Source organism: Penaeus monodon, chromosome 14 (genome assembly GCF_015228065.2).
Source record: "Penaeus monodon isolate SGIC_2016 chromosome 14, NSTDA_Pmon_1, whole genome shotgun sequence".
Taxonomy (NCBI): Eukaryota; Metazoa; Arthropoda; class Malacostraca; order Decapoda; family Penaeidae; genus Penaeus; species Penaeus monodon.
Genome location: NC_051399.1, coordinates 19,470,129 through 19,480,128, shown reverse-complemented (window position 1 = coordinate 19,480,128; position 10,000 = coordinate 19,470,129). Strand labels below are relative to the sequence as shown.

General features: G+C 40.0%; 1 long non-coding RNA gene across 1 annotated transcript; it reads left to right on the top strand.

Annotated features, from left to right (window-relative positions):
* Positions 1 to 2,645: 2,645 nt before the first annotated feature.
* LOC119580943 lies at positions 2,646 to 7,784 on the top strand. Its single transcript, XR_005229414.1, has 3 exons — positions 2,646 to 2,668; positions 4,581 to 4,668; positions 7,742 to 7,784. It is a non-coding gene; the product is annotated as an uncharacterized LOC119580943 (long non-coding RNA).
* Positions 7,785 to 10,000: the final 2,216 nt, after the last annotated feature.

The window sequence follows — 10,000 nt, the reverse complement described above, 5'->3', positions numbered from 1 at the left end:
CATTGGTGAGGAAAGGTACTGTTACAACAATGCATAGCTCTGTGGAAGGGGATAGACAACACAACATTGGAATGTCTAGTGTGGCAACGAGAGACGAACAAACAGGTAAAGCAATGGACACCCCTTATATGTATGTGTGTGTGTGTGGAATATAGGCATGTGACCCAATACATAGATTACGCAAGTCATGTAGAATATAACAGAAAAAATAGAAATAACATTGCATACACATTTCAGCAACATCACATATATAAAGCTGGGTTACACACACACACACACCACACACCTGCGCGAATGAACACACAAATCCCCTGGATATGATGTCAAGTGCACGCGCCCCATCGGATTTGCTATATTGGATAAAGTCAAACATATATTCGGTAATGGATGAGTCTATAGTAAATATGATGGGGGTTGAGAACCACCAACAGTGACTACCTAAACAACTACTTTCCCCTGGTGAAGGATCTTTGGTCAGCAACCCCAGTATAAAGACTAGTCAACTGCATTGTTCCAGGTAGTTCACAAACACCACGAATATGAATACACAGCAGAGATAGCATTCCAAGTTTGATGGAATTGCGAGCAAAGAAAAAACGGAGGGCTTTTACTTTGCTTGTTTCATAGCTCCTGACTCCATTACAAATTTTCGGGATGCCACGGCTGATCAGCCAATTGATCATTCCAATTTTATGAATGAAAATGAATGTGATATGTATATAAATGTATTTTATGTAATATGTAAATCTATCTATCTATCTATATGTGTAATTTGTATAATTGATATGAATTTATATAATATTTATGTAATGTATGTATACATATAAAGAATGAATGAAAAGGAATATGCATAGTATGTGAATGTATATATGTATGAAAAAATGTATGTATATACATATATATCTATATGATTTATATTTTATTTATATAAAATATTTGTGTATATATATGCATACATACACACACACACGTACACACACACACACACACACACACACACACACACACACACACCACACCATACACACACACACACCACACAGTACACACACACACACACACACACAACACACACTATATATATATATATATATAATATATAATATATATATATATATATATATATATATGTGTGATGTGTTGTGTGTGTGTATATATATATATATACATATATATATATATATTATATATTATATATATATATATATATATATCTATTCTATATATAATATATATATATGTATGTGTGTGTGTGTGTGTGTGTGTGTGTGTGTGTGTGTGTGTGTATGTGTGTGTTGTGTGTGTGTGTGTGTGTGTGTGTATGTGTGTGTGTGTGTGCGTGTGTGTATTTCTGTGTGTATGCGTGTGTGCACGTTGATTTGTGTGGCAGTGTGCACCATGATGTTGAAATACTAATAATATTGGCTGGCCATTTCCTGCAGGCTGAAGATGAGACTGTGGGAAGGCTTGTGCCAGCTGGTTCTGGCTGCGGCTGCCCTGGGTCAGCGCGCTGGCCCGGTGGCCGACCACGCCTATGCAGGTGAGTTAACAAGAAGAGACAGGTTGCGTAGGAAGAGAAGAAATCATTAGAACACGAATTTTCGCTGGCTAACTGTAAAGGCAGGTTTTGCTCAGGTCAGCGCTTTTCTTTTTAATGTAGCTTTTCCTGGGCGGTTGGTTTGAACATCGTATTAATTGCCTTTGTATTTCTATATTCTAATTAAAAAAGAATTGAAGAGTTTAAGCTATATACACACATCAAAAAGCCTTATAAGCCATTTAAGATCTATACCTTATGCACATTATATTTCTTTTACAGCTGTGTCACACTGTTGTTCTTAAATGTAAATCATCACCTCATTACAGTCAGACTAACGAGGTTTAAATGAGAATCATATAAAGAAACAGAACAAAAATGTTGCCTTTCTTCAGCGCACAGGAAAAAGAAGTAAGTAGGGCCAGAGTAATGCTCTCCTCATGCAAGCGTTTTACCCGAGGCGCGTTGTTGCAGGTGGGCCGTGTTGGAGGTGATGTCATCCGACCTACAGAACTTTGAACGCCCCAGCCACATAAACTTCCTCAGCTTCGACAGAGAAAAAGGTCAGAGCTTGAATACATGTGATCTTCGGATGAGAAAGCACAAACATAGCACTGTGTACTGTACTTCGTTTGAGTATTATGCTTCATTACTGATGCCTACGCATGTTCCTATTTGGGCCATGCCTCTATTATGATTATTATGATTATCGTTATTATTATTATCTCTAACTGTGATAACATTCATGGTGGTGATGATAGTGATAATGTAGATGGTGATGATGATGATGATGATGATGATGATGATGATGATGATGATGATGATGATGATGATGATGATGATGTGATGATGATGATGATGAGATGATGAGAGGAGGAGGAGGAGAGGAGGAGGAGGATAATGATAATGATACAGATTATGATATTGATAATGATAATAGTAATGATAATAATTGCCAATATCATTCTAAATATAGATCTTTTGTTAGGTAGTAATAATGCTACCAATATTTACCATTTTACATGCACAGGAGCAACTGTATTGGCCGTGTCCCAAGATGAGCTGCCTCACTTTCAACAGAAACTAGCGGATGAGACGTGGCTTTCGAGTCCAGAGTCGAGATCTCTCTCAGTGGGTGGACTTCCTCGCGTTTTTCTGGCAGAAATGAGAATGCCTAATAAGAATTGGCCAAAATTCAATAAACACTTTAGCACGTGATCGGCGATATAATGCTAATAATGCTAATAAAGATAGTAGTAATGAGGATGATAATAATAGTAATAATGATAAAAATAAAAATAATAATAATGATAATAACAACAAAAGAATAATAATCATAATTTTGCTACTACTACTACTAGTAATAGCAATGATATAATGACAACAGTAACAACAATAATAATGGTAATAATGGTAATATTAATAATGATAATGATACTACTACTCTACTACTACTACTACTAATAGTAATGATAATGATTACAATAATGATAATGATAGTAGTAGTAATATTAATAGCAATGACAAGAAATGAATATGATAATGACAATGATAGTAACAATGACAACAACAACAGCAAATGATTATAATAACAATAATGATAATAATCCTTATTATCATTGGTATCTTCATTGTCATCACACAAACACACATATAAATGATGTGAATGCATGTGTTTGCAAACTAACAATATCTATCTATCTATCTATCTATAGTATACTTTTATGTATATATATGTATACTTTTATATATGTATATATACATACATATATATATATATATATATATATATATATTATATATATATATCATCATCAATAACGGTATGCTCATGTTTGAGCAGCCGTGGACCTCTCCACCATCCTTCGCCACTAAACTCGATCTTACGCTTTTCTTTCCACTTGTACCATCGACAGCCCGCAAATATCTTTGATATTGTCGCTCAGTCTTGTCTTTGGTTTTGCCTCTTCCTCTGTTTCCTATCACCATCCCTGTCAGCAAGTTTTTTCTCATACTTTTACTTCTCATTACATGACCAATAAACTTTAATTTCCTCCTGTTCAAGATGTCCAACAGTCGGTCTTTACAATTTATTTTTCTCAGCACTTCATCATTCGTCTTCTTCTCTGTCCAGCTAATATGCAGTACTCGTCTGTAACACCACATTTCAAAATTATTGATCTTTTTCTGTCTATCTACTTCAGCACCACACTCAGAACCATATGATGCAATTGGGAAAACAAATGAGTTCAATAACCTCAGCTTTGTCCGTAAGGTAATGCTTCGGTCTTTCCAGATGTTATTGAGAGCAATTGTGGCGTTTTTGGCAATGGTAATTCTTCTTTTTATCTCCGGTGAATCATCATATGTATTAGTTAAAACAGCTCCAAGATAAGTGAACTCTTTCACATTTTCCACAATCATTCCATTGATTGTAACATGGTCATCATTGTTCATTGCCGGTTATCTTTGAATCTTCTGATCTTATTTTCTTGGCATTAAGAACAACCAGCCTTTTCGCTTGCTTCTCTAACTTTATCTAGTAGTTGTTGTAGTTTAGTGATACTGCTGGCAATCAAAACTATATCATCGGCGTACCTCAGATTTGATATTTTGTATCCTCCAACATCCACAGTTCCTTCAAAATTCTCTAGAGCACCTCTCATAATTGTTTCAGAATATATATTAATATATATATATATATATATATATATATATATATATATATATATATATATGTATGTATGTATGTATATTTATCTCTCTCTTTGAATACACACACACACACACACACACACACACACACACACACACAAACACACACACACACACACACACACACACATACAGACACACGCACACACACAAATATAAATATATATATATATATACATAATATATATATATATATATATATATATATATATATATATATAGAGAGAGAGAGAGAGAGAGAGAGAGAGAGAGAGAGAGAGTGAGGGTGCGGGTTATTTAAGGTTAATTAAGCTTTGTGTTTCTCTGATCTTGACTTTCGCCCCAACAGATTGCTGTTGACCCCTCTTCCTTATGGCCAAATAGTGGAACTCCCGAAGGGCGTCGTTACTTTTGATCGCTACATGAACTACAAAGAAGTAAGCATATCATATTTATTTTTGTACTTGTGTTCAAAACAAGTATCATTCTTTCTTTTTGGAGAAGTTCAAGATAATGGTCGCATTGCTCTCTGTCCACTGATCTACTTTTTAATCAGTAATATTCTTCAACACTTCAGCCAAATTCGCTTCGGTCTCACCACTATTTTGAATTTAGCAGGCCATATATACTAGTGATCTGTAAAGTCTCTCTGGTCATTTGAAATTTGTAATTGTTATAATCATAAATAATACTCATAAATGAAGTTTCCACTGCATGTGTTAATTCCTGCTATTTCATATTTTTCTTCTTTTCTTTGACGTTCCTCGTTATCAAACTGCGGGGATTACACTATGCATTCTCATTACACTTCATTCCTTGCCTTACCCTAGAGTCTTCCCTCATCTCTTTGTTTCTTTTGCCAACTGGTCGTCATAACAGAAAAAAAGTAAAAAATCATTATCTTCCCATCTCATTATACTAAAAATGAATTTGTAAATCACTATCATTTGTACAGTCTGCTCCGCTCCTGAAAAAAACTTATCGTGCTCTGAAGAGATCATATATTTATCTCTCTTGAGTAATTATTATTATTTATTTATCTATTTATTTATTTATTATAGATTTGTTGATCAGACCGGGTTTCGCATAAGTGGAGTATTAATTAAGGCTAAGAGTTGATTTATAAGAGGAACATCTGCAACTGAATTAATGATAGCTTGTAAGAGGCAAGACGATAACGTTCCTCACTTGTGAGGAGGATGTTGAATGAACAAGTCTAAGAGGGTAGATGCAAAGAGGAACTGTTGATATCTGTATGCCAGGCAAAGTGCCATATCGAGTTCTCAAGGGAAAATTTATGAGGACGAATTCTCTGTAGAATGAATCAAGAAAGTAGAGGCTCAGATGGCAGAGCTTCGCAATGTTGACATTTTCGGGGGTTCCTCTCTACTGTCTCCCAAGTGCACCTATATCCTAGTCGTAGTCTGTGGAGAATGAATGCCTCTTTACGAGTATTGGTTCTTGCAATGAATGGTCTTTCATAAGAGGTAACCTCCTTGTACCAAATGGCTGAAGGAGAGTCTTTGGATACCCAGACTAGATGTTCTAGCCTGCTTTCTAATGAGATATGTCTGTGTGCAGCCTTCCGCAACTGCGATAGCTAGGAGAAATAACAGTATTGATATAGCTACAGTAATAGGCAGAGAATGCGGCTTGATCAGCTCTGTCATTTCCGGTAATGTTGGTGTGACCTGGAATCCAACTAAGAGTGACGCTTTGATATCTTGTGACTAGTTGCTGGAGTTTAGCTATAGCAGATATGATAAGGTAGATATCACCTGAAGGGAAACATCTGATTGCTTAACTGCAGAAAGGGTCAGTATGTGTGTGTGTGTGTGGTGTGTGTGTGTGTTGTGTGTGTGTGTGTGTTGCGTGCGTGCTCTTGTCCTTGGTAGAGCATAAAAGTGCTTTGAAATTGGATAGAGTTCAACCCAAAGAGAGAGCAATTGTCTGATAGTCTCAGGCTGCAGTATAGTTGGGTATTGGCTGGCAGCTGCAGAGTTCCCAGTAGAGTAGTTTTTACAGAATGTATAGTTTTATCTCACTGCTGGAATTGAATTGTTTATGAGTCAGCACTTTCTGTAATACCCTGTGGAACTAACAGTGTGCCTTCTTGTTGGCAGAGGAGTAATTATGGCCTGGGAGAAGGGTATCAACCATGTGGGAAGTGGGCTCATACAAATGTTGACTAAGGCAATTTTGTTTATCTCTCCCTGTTGTATGATACTATCTTGGATAGCTAGGGAGGTTCAGGGGTCGCCAGAAGTATAAATGGCTGAAGATTTAGTAGGGTTTATCCGGAGTCTGATCAATTGCATTCCCTGGATATGATGTCAAGTGCATGTTCAATATGTGTATATCTGTGTTGCCAGTGAATACTAACTGAAGGTTATCAGTGGTAAGCGAAGAGTTTTGTACCTGCTTGAAAAGAAAGTTGAACCAATGCTCACCAGTGGCTAAATAGGAAAGGGCTAATGGTGTAACCTTTTCAAAATATAGAATGCGGGATGAGTGTCCTTGACAGGATACTTATGATCTGTCTGTAAGGTAGTCCTGGACCCACCCTAGTAATCTGACCTGTACTCCTTTTTCCGCAAGAATTGCGGTGATAGAAGTAGGATCAGCAAGTTCGAAAGCTTTCTTCAAGTCTAACATGGCTAAGATGGTTTTGGGGCGTCATGGAGGGATCGTAGAGTGATAATATTGTCTAAGGTGCTTAAATGTTTGTGAAGTGCATAAAGGTGAGGGTGAGGGTCTGGTATACTGTATCTTAGTCTGTTCAGGAATATTCATTCCATGTTTTTTTTCCAACACAGCTAAGGAGGGATATGGGCCTGCAAGCAGTCCGGTCTGTAGACTTGGGTATTGGAATTTTGCGTGCATGCTTCCAAGTTGTAGGTAACTTGCAGTGAGACCATGCCACATTAAATAAACTCAGAAGATGGTGGGTACCATTTCTGCTTAACTGGTAAAGAAATTGGTATGCCATCATCACCAGGAGAGCTGGGCTTGTCTCTTGAGCAACTCCTTCAAGTTTTTATGAAACTCATTCGTCCTTCTATGTAGCGATGCCCCACATCTAGTTTGATTCCATTCATCTCATCCTCCCGCCTCTCAACGGAGTACTGAAACCTTCGACACTCAGAATACTGTGCTTCCCGCTTCTCCCGAACGTTGCCTCCCTCTCTTTGACTGCTGCAATATCTGTCTCCCTTGTCTTCTCGAAAAAAACGACATAAAGCAAGACGCCAACTGTCTCATTTTTCTCTTTGATCTTTTTTCTTTCCTTCTTCTAAATGTAGGGTTTCTCTGTCGTCGTTTTTCTTTCCCTAATATGAAAAGAAAAAATAATTAATCGATTTCCCCAAGCGGTGATTGGCTTCTCAAGTGCCGTACATTAATCTAATATGTTTCTCCGTATGCCCCTCAGCCGATGCAGGATATTTAGCATGTGTTATCATTGTACCATTAACACAGAAGAAATACAGTAAACCTCCTCCATGATTACAGATAATGTCATACATAGAAGAATTACCCAGCAAGTAACCCAGATAAGGTAATTTAGAGGAGCTTGGTCGTAGCAACGAGGACAGACCCATATACCTTATCACAAATTTAAAAGGAACATAACTCTCGCAAAAAATGAGAAGCCTGTCATATTCATTGAATCGGTATGTATTACAACAAATCCGATGCAAAGAATATCCGTTATTTAACGAATAATCATTTCTATAGAGAATGAAGGATATGTACCAAAAGGGTCTTATTTGAGCCAAGCAATTCTCTCTGCAGGGGCGCACGCGAGGGGGTGGGTTTCCCCCGGCCCCGGCGCTGTACCTGGGGGAGCGCCTGCTGGAGAGCCGTCCCTCCTGCGCAATGCCGAGTGGCGCGTCGTCCCGCTGCTCAACCCCGACGGCTACGTCTACTCCTGGAACCATGTACGCTCTCAAAAACACTCACTCACCCACCCAAACACCCACCCACCCACTCACTCACTCACTCGCTCGCTCAAATCACTCCCATCACTCCTCACTCACTCCCACTCACTCACTCGCTCACTCACTCGCTCACTCACTCACTCACTCATTCATTCACTCACTCACTCACTCACTCACTCACACACTCGCTCACTCACTCACTCACTCACTCATTTATTCATTCATTCATTCATTCACTCACTCACTCGTTCACTCACTCACTCACTCACTCACTCGCTCACTGATTCATTCATTCATTCATTCATTCATTCACTCACTCACTCACTCGTTCACTCACTCACTCACTCACTCGCTCGCTCACTCACTCCACTCACTCACTCACTCGCTCACTCACTCACTCACTCACTCACCCACCCACTCACTCGCTCACTCACTCACTCACTCACTCACTCACTCATTCATTCATTCATTCAATCATTATTCATTCATTCATTCATTCACTCACTCATTCACTCACTCACTCACTCACTCACTCGCTCACTGATTCATTCATTCCTCGCTCACTCCCCTCACTCACTCATTCATTCACTCACTCATTCGCTCACCACTCAAATCACTCACTTTATTCATTTACATTTATCACTCACTCACTCACTCACCACTCGCTCGCTCGCTCACTCACTCACTCACTCACTCACTCACTCACTCGCTCACTCACTCACTCACTCACTCACTCGCTCACTCACTCACTCACTCATTCATCACTCACTCACTCACTCACTCACTCGCTCACTCACTCGCTCGCTCACTCACTCACTCACTCACTCACTCACTCACTCACTCACTCACTCGCTCACTCACTCACTCACTCGCTCACTCATTCATTCATTCATTCATTCACTCACTCACTCACTCACCCACTCACTCACTCACTCACTCACTCGCTCACTCACTCACTCACTCACTCATTCATTCACTCACTCACTCACTCGCTCACTCACTCACTCGCGCTCCCAAACAGCCACCCACCCACTCACTCACTCACTCATTCACTCGCTCACTCACTCACTCGCTCACTCACTCACTCATTCATTCACTCACTCACTCGCTCGCTCGCTCGCTCACTCACTCGCTCGCTCGCTCACTCACTCACTCACTCACTCACTCGCTCACTCACTCACTCACTCACTCGCTCACTCACTCACTCACCTCATTATTCATTCATTTATTATTCATTTCACTTTTACTCACTCACTCGCTCACTCATTCACTCACTCGCTCGCTCACTCACTCACTCACTCGCTCGCTCACTCACTCACTCACTCACTCACTCACTCGCTCGTTCACTCACTCACTCACTCGCTCACCCTCCCACCCACCCACTCACTCACTCACTCACTCACTCACTCACTCACTCGCTCACTCACCGCACTCACACACCCACCCACCCACTCACTCACTCACTCACTGACTCCCTCACTCGCTCACTCGCTCACTAACTCACTCACTCACTCACTCGCTCACTCACTCACTCACTCACTTGCTCACTCACTCACTCGCTCGCTCACTCACTCACTCACTCACTCACTCACTCACTCACTCACTCACTCACTCACTCACTCACTCACTGCTCACTACTCACTCACCCACCCAAACACCCACCCACCCACTCACTCACTCACTCATTCACTCGCTCACTCACTCACTCACTCACTCACTCGCTCACTCGCTCACTCGCTCACTCACTCACTCACTCACTCACTCATTCATCCATTCACTCACTCACTCGCTCACTCACTCGCTCGCTCACTCACTCACTCACTCACTCACT